This window comes from Rhinolophus sinicus, linkage group LG15, assembly GCF_036562045.2.
Source record: "Rhinolophus sinicus isolate RSC01 linkage group LG15, ASM3656204v1, whole genome shotgun sequence".
Taxonomy (NCBI): domain Eukaryota; kingdom Metazoa; phylum Chordata; class Mammalia; order Chiroptera; family Rhinolophidae; genus Rhinolophus; species Rhinolophus sinicus.
In genome coordinates, this window is record NC_133764.1 from 3527167 (window position 1) to 3539827 (window position 12661).

The window sequence follows — 12661 nt, forward strand, 5'->3', positions numbered from 1 at the left end:
ACTAGCATAAAAACAGACACAGTGATCAATAGAACAGAACAGTAACCCCAGAAAAAAACCCACACCTATGCGGTCAATTAATCTATGACAATGGAGGCAAGAATATACAAGGAGGTAAAAATAATCTCTTCAATAAATGGTGTTGGGAAAACTAGATAGACACATGCAAAAAAATGAAACTAGACCACTTTCTTACACCATGTAAGAGAATAAACTCAAAATGGATTAAAAACTTAAATGTAAGGCCTGAAACCATAAAACTCCTAGAAGAAAATATAGGCAGTAAACTCTTACACTGCTCTTACCGTGTTTCCCTAAAAATAAGACCTAGCCGGACCATCAGCTCTAATGTGTCTTTTGGAGCAAAAATATAAGACCGGGTCTTATATTAATTTTTGCTCCAAAAGACGCCAAGAGAGCTGATAGTCCGGCTAGGTCTTCTTTTTGGGGAAACACGGTAGTAATATTTTTTTTGCTCTGACTCCTCAGGTAAGGGAAATAAAAGAAAAACAAATGGAACTACATCAAATTAAAAAGGTTTTGCACAGCAAAGGAAACCAACAAGAAAACGAAAAGACAACCTACTGAATGGGAGAAGATATTCACCAATGATACATCCAATTAGGAATTAATATCCAAAGTTTATAAAGAACTCACACAACTTTACACCAAAAATCAAACAATCCAATTTGAAAAATGGCAGAGGACCTGAACAGACATTTCTCCAAAGAAGACAACCAATGGCCAACAGACATATATCACTAATCATCAGAGAAATGCAAATTAAAACCACAGAGATACCACCTCATACCTGTCAGAATGGTTATCATCAATAAATCAACAAACAAGTGTTGGCAAAGATGTGGAGAAAAAGAACCCCTTGTGTATTCTTGGTGGGATTGCAAATTGGTGCAGCCACTACGGAAAACAGTATGGAGGGTCCTCAAAAAATTAAAAATAGAACCACCTCATGAGCCAGCCATTCCACTTCTGGGTATTTATCCAAAGAAATCCAAAACACTAATTTGAAAAGACATATGCACCCCTATGTTCACTATTTACAATAGCCAAGATATGGAAGCAACCTAAGTACCCATCAATAGACAATTGGATAAAGAAGATATGATACACATATGCCATGGAATATTACTTGGCCATAAAAAAAGAATGAAACCTTACCATTTGCGACAATATGGATGAACCAAGAGGGTATTATGCTAAGTGAAATAAGTCAGACAGAGAAAGGCAAATACTATATGATTTCACTTATATATGGAATCTAAAGAACATGATAAACAAACAACAAAAAACAGAAACAGACTCATAGATAGAGAAAAACCTTATGGTTGCCAGATGGGAGGGGGATTGGGGATTAGGTGGAAAAAGTAAAGGGATTAAGAGGTACAAATTGGTAGTTACAAAATTGTCAGAGAGATGTGAAGTGCGGCATAGGAAAAATAGTCAATAATGTTGTAATAACTATGTACAAGGTCTGACAATTAAGATCACGAACTTGTTGCAACAATGTTGCTAAACTTTTTTTGGTATCAGAGGGATTATTCATTATGAATTTGAACCAACTGGACAAACTGTAAACCTAGTTTACTATCTGGAAGTGCTGAAAAGGCTGCGTGAAAAAGTTAGATGACCTGAATTTACACCAATTCATGGCTCTTGCATCACGACAATGCACCAGCTCACACGGCACTGTCTGTGAGGGAGTTTTGAGCCAGTAAACAAATAACTGTATTGGAACTCCCTACCTACTCACCTGATCTGGCCCCCAAGGACTTCTTTCTTTACCCGAAGATAAAGGAAATATTGAAATGAAGACATTTTGATGACATTCAGGACATCCAAGGTAATACGACAACAGCTCTGATGATGGCCATTCCAGAAAAAGAGTTCCAAAATTGCTTTGAAGGGTGGATTAGGCGCTGGCGTCGGTGCACAGCTTCCCAAGGTGACCATAGTGATATTCAGCAATGAGGTATGTAGCACCTTTTCTAGGATGAGTTCGCGAACTTAATTGTCAGACCATGTATTTTGCCAGGTGGATACCAGACTTATTGGGGGGGTGGGGGGTCACTTCGTAAAATATACAAATGTCTAACCACTATGCTGTACATCTGCAACTAATATGAAATAATATTGAATAGCAACTGTAATTGAAAAAAAAAGATGTGCAAATTGCCAGTTATAAAAAGATAGGGATATAAAATACCACATAGGGAATAGAGTCAATAATATTTTAATAACTACGTACGGTGTCAGATGGGTAATAGACTTACTGGGGTGATCACTTCGCAAGTTACATTATATAAATGTCTAATCACTATGTTGAACACCTGAAACTAATATATTATATATCAACTGTAACTGAAAAATTTTTTAATTAAAAAATAATAAACTCAATTAAAAAAAAAGAAACCTGACCTCCTAAGCCTATCTCAGATTCCAGCCCCCAAGGAAGGAGAGAGACTAGAAATCATCTAAGTGAATTCTGTAATTTGCATGAGATAAGAGTGGTTCTAAACTGAAATAAAATTTCTCCTGTAAAATAAATTAAAGCATTCTTCCCTTTAAAAAAATAAAAATAAAAAGTAAGAGCTACTCTGGGGGAATGCCATTAACAAAGTATTTTATGTGTAGTCTTTTTACATTATGACATCTCACTTAGATGATAGATGAATGGAAGTTGAAATAAAGGCCTTTTAGGTTAAACTATCCTACACCAATAAAGAGTGGTATTGAATGAAACATTAATGGGGTATAACTATTTGAGTATTCTAAGAATACAGGCATTCAATAAATAATCTTGAATTAAAAAAATAAAGTGCTACTTTATCCCCACATGAAGTGAGACAGGGTAAGTTTCCCAAGACAGCATAGTAGAGAATACACAACTGAGAACTTGGTGGTTTAGTTGCACTATATTGAACTAATTCTCTGAGTTGAGCAATATTCACTCCTTCAACTGTAAGAATGAATACATGTATTTCAAAGCTAAATTGGGCAACTGTTTGCCAAGTCTCTCCATTAACTCAAAAAATAACAGTGCATTAAGTTCAGAAAAACTTGAACTTTGGATGCATGGCCAGAATTAACAGATATGACAATATCTAAGGAGTACAAAAAGTTACTCTTTATTGAGTCTGTTATGTACAAGGCAATGTACTAACAGCTGGGCACGCATGAGCTCACCTAAAACCCTAGTTTCATTATTTTCTCTAACTAAGGCTTTAGAAAGGCTGAGTAACTTCCCCAAGGTACTTCTTTTAACTCAGAGACAGATATCTTTCAGATCGTGTTCTGCTGCTTCCCTTTTGACCCACTAACAGAGACTGCTAAAAAGTTATGAAGCAAAATAAAACAAGAAGAATGAACAGTCTCTATTTCTAAGGTATATACCAAAATAAAATAGAAAAAAAGCAACTGACTGAAAATAAAATTTATTGAATTCTATACAAAAAATAAAAAATAAACAAAACCACCAGATACCTGTGAGGGCAAGGACCATCTCCATTTTGCTCCTAGGGTCTCCTCAGCACTTAACAGTGCTTAACTCTCAAAAACAGCCATTCCAGCTGCAAATACTACTCTTCCTTCTACATCCCAAACCCCAAGCCTCCCAGGGTTCTCCATCTCCACTACCCCCATCCTCATCTGTTGCTGCATGAGACACCTAATGGGACGTCCCACTTCAATACTTTCTCCAATCAAAAAGCCACATGTGTTTTTTTTAAGTCATAAATCAGAACATAAATCACTCTTGTGCTTAAGATTCCCCAGGGTTGACCATGGAACTTCAATTAAAATCCCAATACTCATGGCCCACAAGGCCCCACCAGTTCTGGCCTGCTTCCTCTCCCAGTTGCTCTGTAGGCCCCAGCAGCTGAAGCTTCCTCCCAGTTCCTTCACCCTGCAGCCAAACCTTTCTTGCCTCAGGCCTTTGTCCTTCACTCTCAGCCTGGAATGTTCTTCCTGGCTTATTCATGTGGCTGAGTCCTCAAACTCAGTTCAAATGTCATTTTCTCAGCAAGGCCTTTCCCAACCACACTGTAAGGTAGGTTCCCACCAGTTACTTTCAATTACATCACCCTTTCTGTTCCTTTACAGATTAATCATAACCTAAAATGAATTGGTTTGTTTTACTTGATTATATGTACTCCTTCTCCATAGAATATAAATTCCCTGTTTGATTCCCTATCACATTTGTTGAACAAAATAAATTAAGAAATGTGCAGAACTTGTTTGAATTAAAGTTTGAAAATCTCCTGAAGAACATAAAAGTCTATTTGAACAAAAGAATACGAAGTACATAAAGGTGTCAATTTCCCCTAAATTAACCTTTAAGTCCAATATTCCAGTCAAGATTCGGTATTGCCCATAAAAGTCTCAGCAAGATTTCTTTTTGAACTCCACAGAACAATTCTAAAGTTCATCTGAAAGAATATGTAGACCAAAATTATCAAAATCTTAAAACAGTAATGAACAGGTTATTAACCGTACCAGTATTAAAATTATAAAACAATAATAATTTAAAGGATATGGTAATATACAACAAAAGATCAAGAGAACATAATAGACAGATTAGAAACAGCCCCAAACATATTTGAAAGGAATGATAAAAGTTGCAAATCTAATCAGTGGGGGCAATGGATGGATTATTCACTAAATGGTACCCACACTTCTAGCTAACTATTTGGGGGGAAAACATGTGCACATATATTCCCTCAAATACATCTCTATCTCACTTCCTATATCAGAAATAAATTCCAGATGGATGAAAAAGAGTAGAAGTTATAAAAAAAAAAAAAAGGAAAAGAAAGAAAAAAAATCATAAAAATATTAAATTAAAATCTGGGGACTTGTTTTAAAAATACAAAAAGGTATATGGTCAAAAGTCTTTCTCTCACACATGTGCCTTAGGCGCTCAGTTCTCCTTCCTACAATAACCAATGTTAACAGTTTGTTGGGTTTCGTTTCAGAAATACCCTATGACATACAAGCAAATATGCACACATTATTTTTCCTCTTTCAAACATGCAATAGCATACTCTACATAATATTCCTCACTTTGCTTTTTTTCAGTTTAATATACAGGTAGATATTTTAAATTTTAGAGTAAGGAAGATCTTTCTAAATAAAGCATGAAATCCAGAAGCCATATACAGACTGATAATACGGACAGCTAACATTTATTGATTACTTACTATGTGCCAGCCACTTTGCTGTTATTTACATTATCTCTATTCTACAAATAAGGAAATTATGGCTTAGAGAGGTTAAGCAATGTGCCCAAGATCACACGGACAGCATAGTGCTGGATTGGATATATCTGACTGCATAATAATACTACAAAAGTACAGCTGGAGGGGAGGATGTGCACATGTATGAAGAAAGTGAATATGCTAATATGTAAAGAACTCTTTGAGTAAATCTGAAAAAGACCAATAAGCCCATCAAAAAATAACCAATGAACAACAGCCGGCAATTTATAGACTACAACTCTCCTCCTTAAAATATGTTCAACCTCAGTAGTGATTAATAAAAGGCCAATTAGAATCATTTTTTCTACTTCTTAAGTTGCCAGAATGTTTTAATTTGTAATATCCTGTGCTGGCCAGGGTTTAGGGCATACCAATATACTTGCGTCATATCAAATTTACATCATTCATATAACAGCCACTCCACTTTAGGAATCTATCCTACAAAGCTGCTTGCACAAGTATGCAAAATAAACATACACACATACAAATAACTCACTACCACTTTGTTTTTCTGACAAAACAAAATACTAATAGCCAAAAATTGATTAAACAAATGATGGTATTTTCATAATGTAGCTATTATGGTATTTTCACTATGTAGCTGTTAATTATAGAAGTAGCTCTAAGTATACCAACATGTAACAGTAGTATACAAAAGAACAATATAGCATGATTCCATAATACAGAAAATTATACACACACAAAGAAAAAAATCTGAAAGAATATTCAACAAACACTTAGCAAATTAAATCTAGGAAGTGGTACTTTCAATTTCTTCATCTGCTTCTACATTGTACTTCTGTAAAATAATGTATTGCTTGTAATAAATGAAAGTAAATATTTTAAAATAACATATCCTTCACTCATTAAAATGATTTTGTGTGAACATAGAGTAATTTCTACCGCTCCCCTCCTGTTTTGTTCAGTTCCCTCCTCCCTCCCCTCCTTCCTGTCCCCACCTACACACAGAAACACACACACACACACACACACACGCACACACACACACACACACACACACACACACACCCCCCACCACCACCACCACCACCCCACCACCCCCACAGTGAATGGACTATATACTCCCTACATCTGGTATATTCACACTGTGTATATTTTAGGCTGTAACTCCTAGAAAGCACAAGTTTTGGTTTCATTCCAAAAACATAAAAGTTATTGTAATTCAAAACTAATCAAAAGCAATACAAAGTTCAATGTCTTTGAACAGTTTGAAGATATGATGATTAATACTTAAAACAAACATTTCCAAATTATACAAATCTGTATGTTATTGTCAAGGGAAATGAAGGTCCTAAAACAGATTATTCTGACTGAACTGTGAATGACAACAAAAACATCACAAAAAGAGTCTGTCAATTAAATAAAAGTATGGGGGAAGAGGCAATCTGTGACCCTCATAACAAATCTGAGAGTCACGTTTTCCTAGAAAAATTCAACCTCAATTTATTCTGGTTTGATATCAGTTTATACAAGTTTAAAAAAAAATCAGAAGAACATCCCAAGTTTTATTCTTCAAGTAAACAGTGTGTGTGTTGGAAGGGGGGACAGCATGGAAACCAAAATAATTTGGTAATCTTGACTTTTCTCTTCCTTTGTGCTTGACTAATCTACTTAAATATTTACTTTTTGATATAACTTATCAGTACTATTCTTTCAAAGGGATTCTATAATAATATTCCTAATTCACAATTTTTTGCTAGCACTGAAACTACTCCAAATGTTCCTGCATATATAAATTAACACACTTGTTCTAAATTATCTGGAAATACAAATAGTCTGATATGAATCAATCCCATGTTTACTTTCTCCTTCTCCCCAAAATTCCAGTAAATGGCAGAAACATTTTTTTTAGTAAATGCTTCGATAATTCACTGATTACAGACATTTTACCTTTAACTGGTGAATTCCTACCCATTTTTTAATTTCCAAAAACTATTCACCATCAAGTTCCCACATGTGTATCAACCACCACACCAAATAACTCTAGCAACTATGCTTTTTTATGAATTCAACAAATTTCTACTACATACTTCCTGAGTACAGAGTGTTATTTTTAGAGTGGGAACAGGGAAGGATTAAGGACTAAGATACAAATGTGCCCACAATGGGCTTACAGTCTAGTGAGGACTACATGAACACGTGCATAAACAACTACCATATTATAGTAGAGGCATAAGTAAAGCATTTAGAATTTTCAGAATGAAAAATATACATCTTTGGAGAAGTGGGAGTAGGGAGACTTCCTGGATGAAGTGACATGTTATCAAACCCTCAAAAAAAAGAAGCAGAATTTAGATGTGGCAGAATTTGGAAGAGTAAGGTAGAAATATAGCATTCCAGAAAACAGCACGGTATGAGAAAAATCAACCCTTCTTAATTCAACACAAAGTAGACAAATTATTTAACAACCCAAACGGAATAAATAATGCCATGCTTCAGTATTCATACGAGGTTATCAGTTTAAAAAGAATAATACGCCTTTTCCTTTAAAATAAATTTTATGGCATGAGTACTTACAGATAACTAATATTATATATGAGCTTTTCAACGTAGCATTAAGAATACATTTCATGTTCATGCTATTTATCTAAGCTTTATATAACAACTGAAGTCCCTCACACTAAAAAATCCAGAAGCTTGAGTTAGTGAAGCAAGCAATAGCTAATTTATAAAATAATTTAACCTGTTTACTAGCTAATTTATAAAATAATTTATAAAATAAAGGTAACCATTAGCAGAATAATATTTCCTGTAATACTTAAATTCCATGAAATGTCACTAGGTCCAGATAACCTCAGACATTTTTATTTGATCATAACAGATTAAAAATTTAGCAAAGTAAGTAATTCCCAGTAATCATCATATTACTGATTTAGAGCAATAAACAATACTAATTTTTTCAAACTATATTTTTATTGTAGAAATTTAAAGTTAAGAAATACCTTAAGTTCAATACCTAAGCTGAATAAATGATCTGTCATTCCCCATCCACCCCCGTTTTTGTTTTAAGTAATTGTTAGTCATCACATTGATTCATCCCAAGGATGATAGTGGCGTAATGGAATGTGCACTACACTGGATGTCAGAAGGTTGGATTCTGCTAGTGCCAATTACACCGATGTAGGCAGATCATTTCTGTGACCCTCAGTTTATTCACCAGTAAAACGAGTTAAGACTACAGACAGTCCCCAACTTACATTCATTCAACTCATGACTTTTTTCTACTTCACGACAGTGCAGAAGTGATAGGCATTCAGTAGAAACCGTACTTCGCATACAGGCTCTTCCCCTGGACTAGTGACACACAGCACTGCTCTCTCGTGATGCTGGTCAGCGCAGTGAGCAGCCCCTCCCAGTCAGGCATGCAAACTAGAGGGTAAACAGCTGATACCCTACAGTGTACTGTGTTGCCAGTGTTATTTGGATATTATGTGTTTTCCCACCCCATCATGTCTACAAAATGCCCATCTGTGTCTCCTGCTTCTGGTGAGAAAAGGAAGGCAATTACTCTTGAGACAAAATTCAAGATAACTGCCCAACTGTAGGCTAATGTAAGTGTTCTGAGCATGTGTTTAAGGTAGGCTAGCCTATGATGTTTGGTAGGTTAGGTGTACTCACTGCACTTTCAACTTAACCGTATTTTCAATTTAAGATGGGTTTATCAGGACGTAACCCCACCAAGGAGCATCTATAGATAATCGAGAAGCATCTGCAGATAACTGTATGACTCTACATCGTATAATTCTATAAATTAGCATTTTATTTTAACCAATTTAGATTTGGTTTTGAGATTGCTTTTCAGTAAAAGTAACAGCAGCACATGTAGAAGAATCAAACTGAAGAACTCCACAGGAACATTAACATGGCTTTGTACAGTCTCACCTTCAAATGCAAAGAAAAGCCAGAAAAAAAAAAATGTTGTTTCTGAAGACTATCCAAGTAATATTTTGACCACACACATTTCTGCAGTAGAAAAAAATGATAGTAGAACAGTAAAAATGTTCAAGGAAAACCACCAGTATAAGAATAAAAAACAGATGCTCTACATACAGTTACTGCTACATGACAGAAAATTTTCATAGCTTTTCAATACTCCTAATAAGTCCTGACTGAAAAAGAAACAAAATGTTTTCTTAACCATCTAGCTAAATGTACTTCTTGCCGCCTGGAACTTGAAAAGGACAAAATATCAGGCAATCTACAGACCGAGCTATTTGTGCACATATTAATCTGCTCAACTTTATAGCTTTATAGCATTTAGTAATGTACCGTGAACATAAAGGCACGTAACACCAGTTGAACAAATGAACTATACATAAATCTCTAATCTCTCTAATCAACAAATAAGTCCACACATAATAAATGATAAACTTTCACTACATCTTTGTACTGTATTCTAGTAAAATACAATATCTGAAGTAAACGAACAGATGGGAGTATTCCGAGGCATCAATAGGAATATGAAATTGCAAGACAGATCACAAAATACAATTAAAACTGCATAACAAAACAAACACAAAAACCTGAGTAACAAATACATTGACATTTACCTATTCAATCCCTGGCCTATTCAAAGGCCTTTGCCTTCAACTGCAGATAGCAATGACAAGAAAATCTCATCACTTCACAAATTAAAAAAAAAAAAAAAAAAAAAATTTTAAAAATTTGACTAATCTAAATTTTCCTAGCCTTGAAACAAACTTTTACTCAATTAAAATTCAAAGAAACCTAAGTTAATATGAGGCATTTTGTGTGTGTTTTTTTAATTATGTGGGCAGGCCAATTACTTATGTTTTACTATGTGATGAAATACAAGACATCCAGTTAAAAACATATTCTTCAGAAGCCATTGACAGAATCAATGGCTATACAGATAGGTCACAGCAGACAAACAAAAAGTATATTCGGAGAAGTTGTAATGTGAATATATTTTTCTAATTAGAATACAATGTTTATTCATTCAACAAATATTTGCAATATCAATATCCTACACAGAAAATAAAATCCTACATGGTGCCTTAAAAGTAAAGATAAAATCAGAGAAGGGCCTATCCTGCCCTCAAGAGGAGATAAAACAGGTATATAAAAACCTAAATACAATGCAGAAAGTGTAAATGCCATGAGAGATGTGCAAATAAAGCATTTCACGAGTGCAGAGGGAGCTGTTACTACCTCACAGAAATATAACCCTTTCAATGTGTTTAATTTCATAACTATTAACTCTCTTAAGCTCACAATAGCCAACCCTAGGAGAGCAGATGTTTTCCTACTATCACAGGTGAGGAGACTGAAGCACAGAAGGGCTGATCATGTTCCCAACTGTCACATAAGTTAAAGGAAGAATAAGGACTCTTTATACCATATTTTCTCCAAGGAAGTAGTTCAACACATGGCAAGCCTTTAGTAAAAGAAAAGAGTATTTTATTTTGGCATTGCAAGTAATCACATCCTTATGTACGCATGTGCATATTATTTAAACATACGTGTGTTAACCGTGATTTCCATTAACACGTGTGCTTAAAACAAGGCAAAGCAACTGTGTACTATAAATATTAAAATAAACTTCCACTGGATTTTAACAGAATGAGAAAATAAAGACAATATTTCTTTTTCCAACAACTTGTGCTTACTTCTTCTGTTATTTTTACCCATGTCTAAATAAGATTCTAAAATTGGTCTCCTCCTGGGCCCAGGCAAATTGGTTCATCCAATAAATATCTTTATGAAAAGGTACGTCAAAACATTTTCAAAAAACCATTAAAAATTAAATAATGCCATCAACTCTTCAGTTATCCAAGGGACAATCACACATGATCTATCAGCAGCAGCTATTGATCAAGATATGTTGAACAAATGAATGAATATTTGTAGGCATTTTAAAACCCCGGGCCTGTTGCTCTTTGCACAATGTTCTGCCTCCCATCACGGCTTCACCACGATGCACACAAGAAACGCAAATTTCAATATAATTAAGATATGATTAGGGACATAAATCTGATGCAAGTAAATATATTAATCCCAAAGATTAGAATTACCGATACCCTTACTCTCCAAGGTTAACTGTTGAAGCGGCACATTGGTATACAACATCAGTAAAAGAAAACTGACACTTCCTGGGCACTTTTCATAAATATCACTTATTTCCATCCACACCTTTAATACACGGCTATACCTAACCCAGTTAATTCGAGGAATACAAATCCAGTCTCCTCTCCATTAAAACTGATTTCTCAATTTTAGTTTTTCAAATCCTTCTTCCACCAAAAAAGAGAATTCACCAACTTCGCACATTAAAACACCAATAATAAAAGGCAGAATGTACAAGGTACCGATCTATGCCATCTTCACCACTATTCACCCTTCGCCATTACATTCCGGAGTTGTTCGGTTAGAAAGGTGAACTAGTTTGCTCTTCACGCACTTGTCCATCGCTGTCACCATCCCTAACCCCTTCTACACTTCCCAGACGCCCACCAACTCCGCCTCTGAGGGAGCCCAGGCCCGCCACCTGTGCCGGCCCCGCCCGGAGTCCCCCGGCCCACTCCGCCTCCCTCGGTCGGCCCTCCGGGCTTCGCATGCCCGCTCCCCACAGGACACCTCTCTGACGGCCCCGGGCTGGCCGCAGCCCATTCTTCCTCCAAACTCCATAAGCCTCTTCCACTCACCCAGCCCCAGCTCCCCGCCGCGCCCGACTCGTACTGGGCGGCCCAGGGGAAGAGGCCGGGCGGCTGGGGCGGGTCCCGACCTGCAAGGCCCACGACTCCCCGCACCCGGCCGTGAAGCCGCCCCCGCGGCCGGTACCCTGAGCGCCCTCGGAAGCCCCCAACCGAGCCGGGGCCGGGAGACTAGGGCTATGGGCGCCGGGGCCTACTCACCGGGAGCTGGCGGAGCGTGGTAGCTGGCGCGCCCCCGGGCCTGAGGAGCGGGACGCGGCCCCGGCGCGCGTCCCTATCTCGGGACCTCGCTCGGCGCGGCGAGCTGGGCGCTCACTCCAGCCACCGCCGCCGCGGGTGCTGCTGCATCGCCACCTTAGCCGCCATCTTGACTCAACCCCTCTCCCTCCCCCCAGCCCCGGCGGCCCCGGCTAAGGAGGCTCCGGCGCCAGCTCCTCCTCCTTCCGGGAGGTTGGGGGACCGACTCCCTCCGCCTGGCCGAGCGCGGCTGGTACCTCGGCCGATCTTCCTCGGCTGCCCCGCGCCTGTCCCCTCGCGTCTCCCCGCGGCTTGGCTGCGGCGGTCCCCTCAAGCGGAAACAGGCCGGGGCAGCGCCGTGCCCGGCCTGACCCAGTGCGCTGCCGCCGCGCACCTGAGTTGGGGCGCCCACCGCGAGCCGGCCGGCTCCCCCGCCCTCGGGGCCTTCCCCCGAAC

The 12661-nt window shown here is 37.9% G+C and overlaps 1 protein-coding gene across 17 annotated transcripts in view; it reads right to left on the reverse strand.

Annotated features, from left to right (window-relative positions):
• The window catches only part of NCOR1 (nuclear receptor corepressor 1), a 169092-nt gene extending 156491 nt beyond the window's left edge, over positions 1 to 12601 (reverse strand). For 16 of the 17 annotated variants that reach the window (XM_019757395.2, XM_019757394.2, XM_019757397.2 and 13 more), the window contains exon 1: positions 12170 to 12306. The gene's annotated coding sequence lies outside the window, so the exon portion shown is untranslated. Of the gene's footprint in view, positions 1 to 12169; positions 12307 to 12462 lie in introns of those variants that run through there. The other variant, XM_074320229.1, reaches the window with a different exon arrangement.
• Between the last annotated feature and the right edge of the window lie 60 nt (positions 12602 to 12661).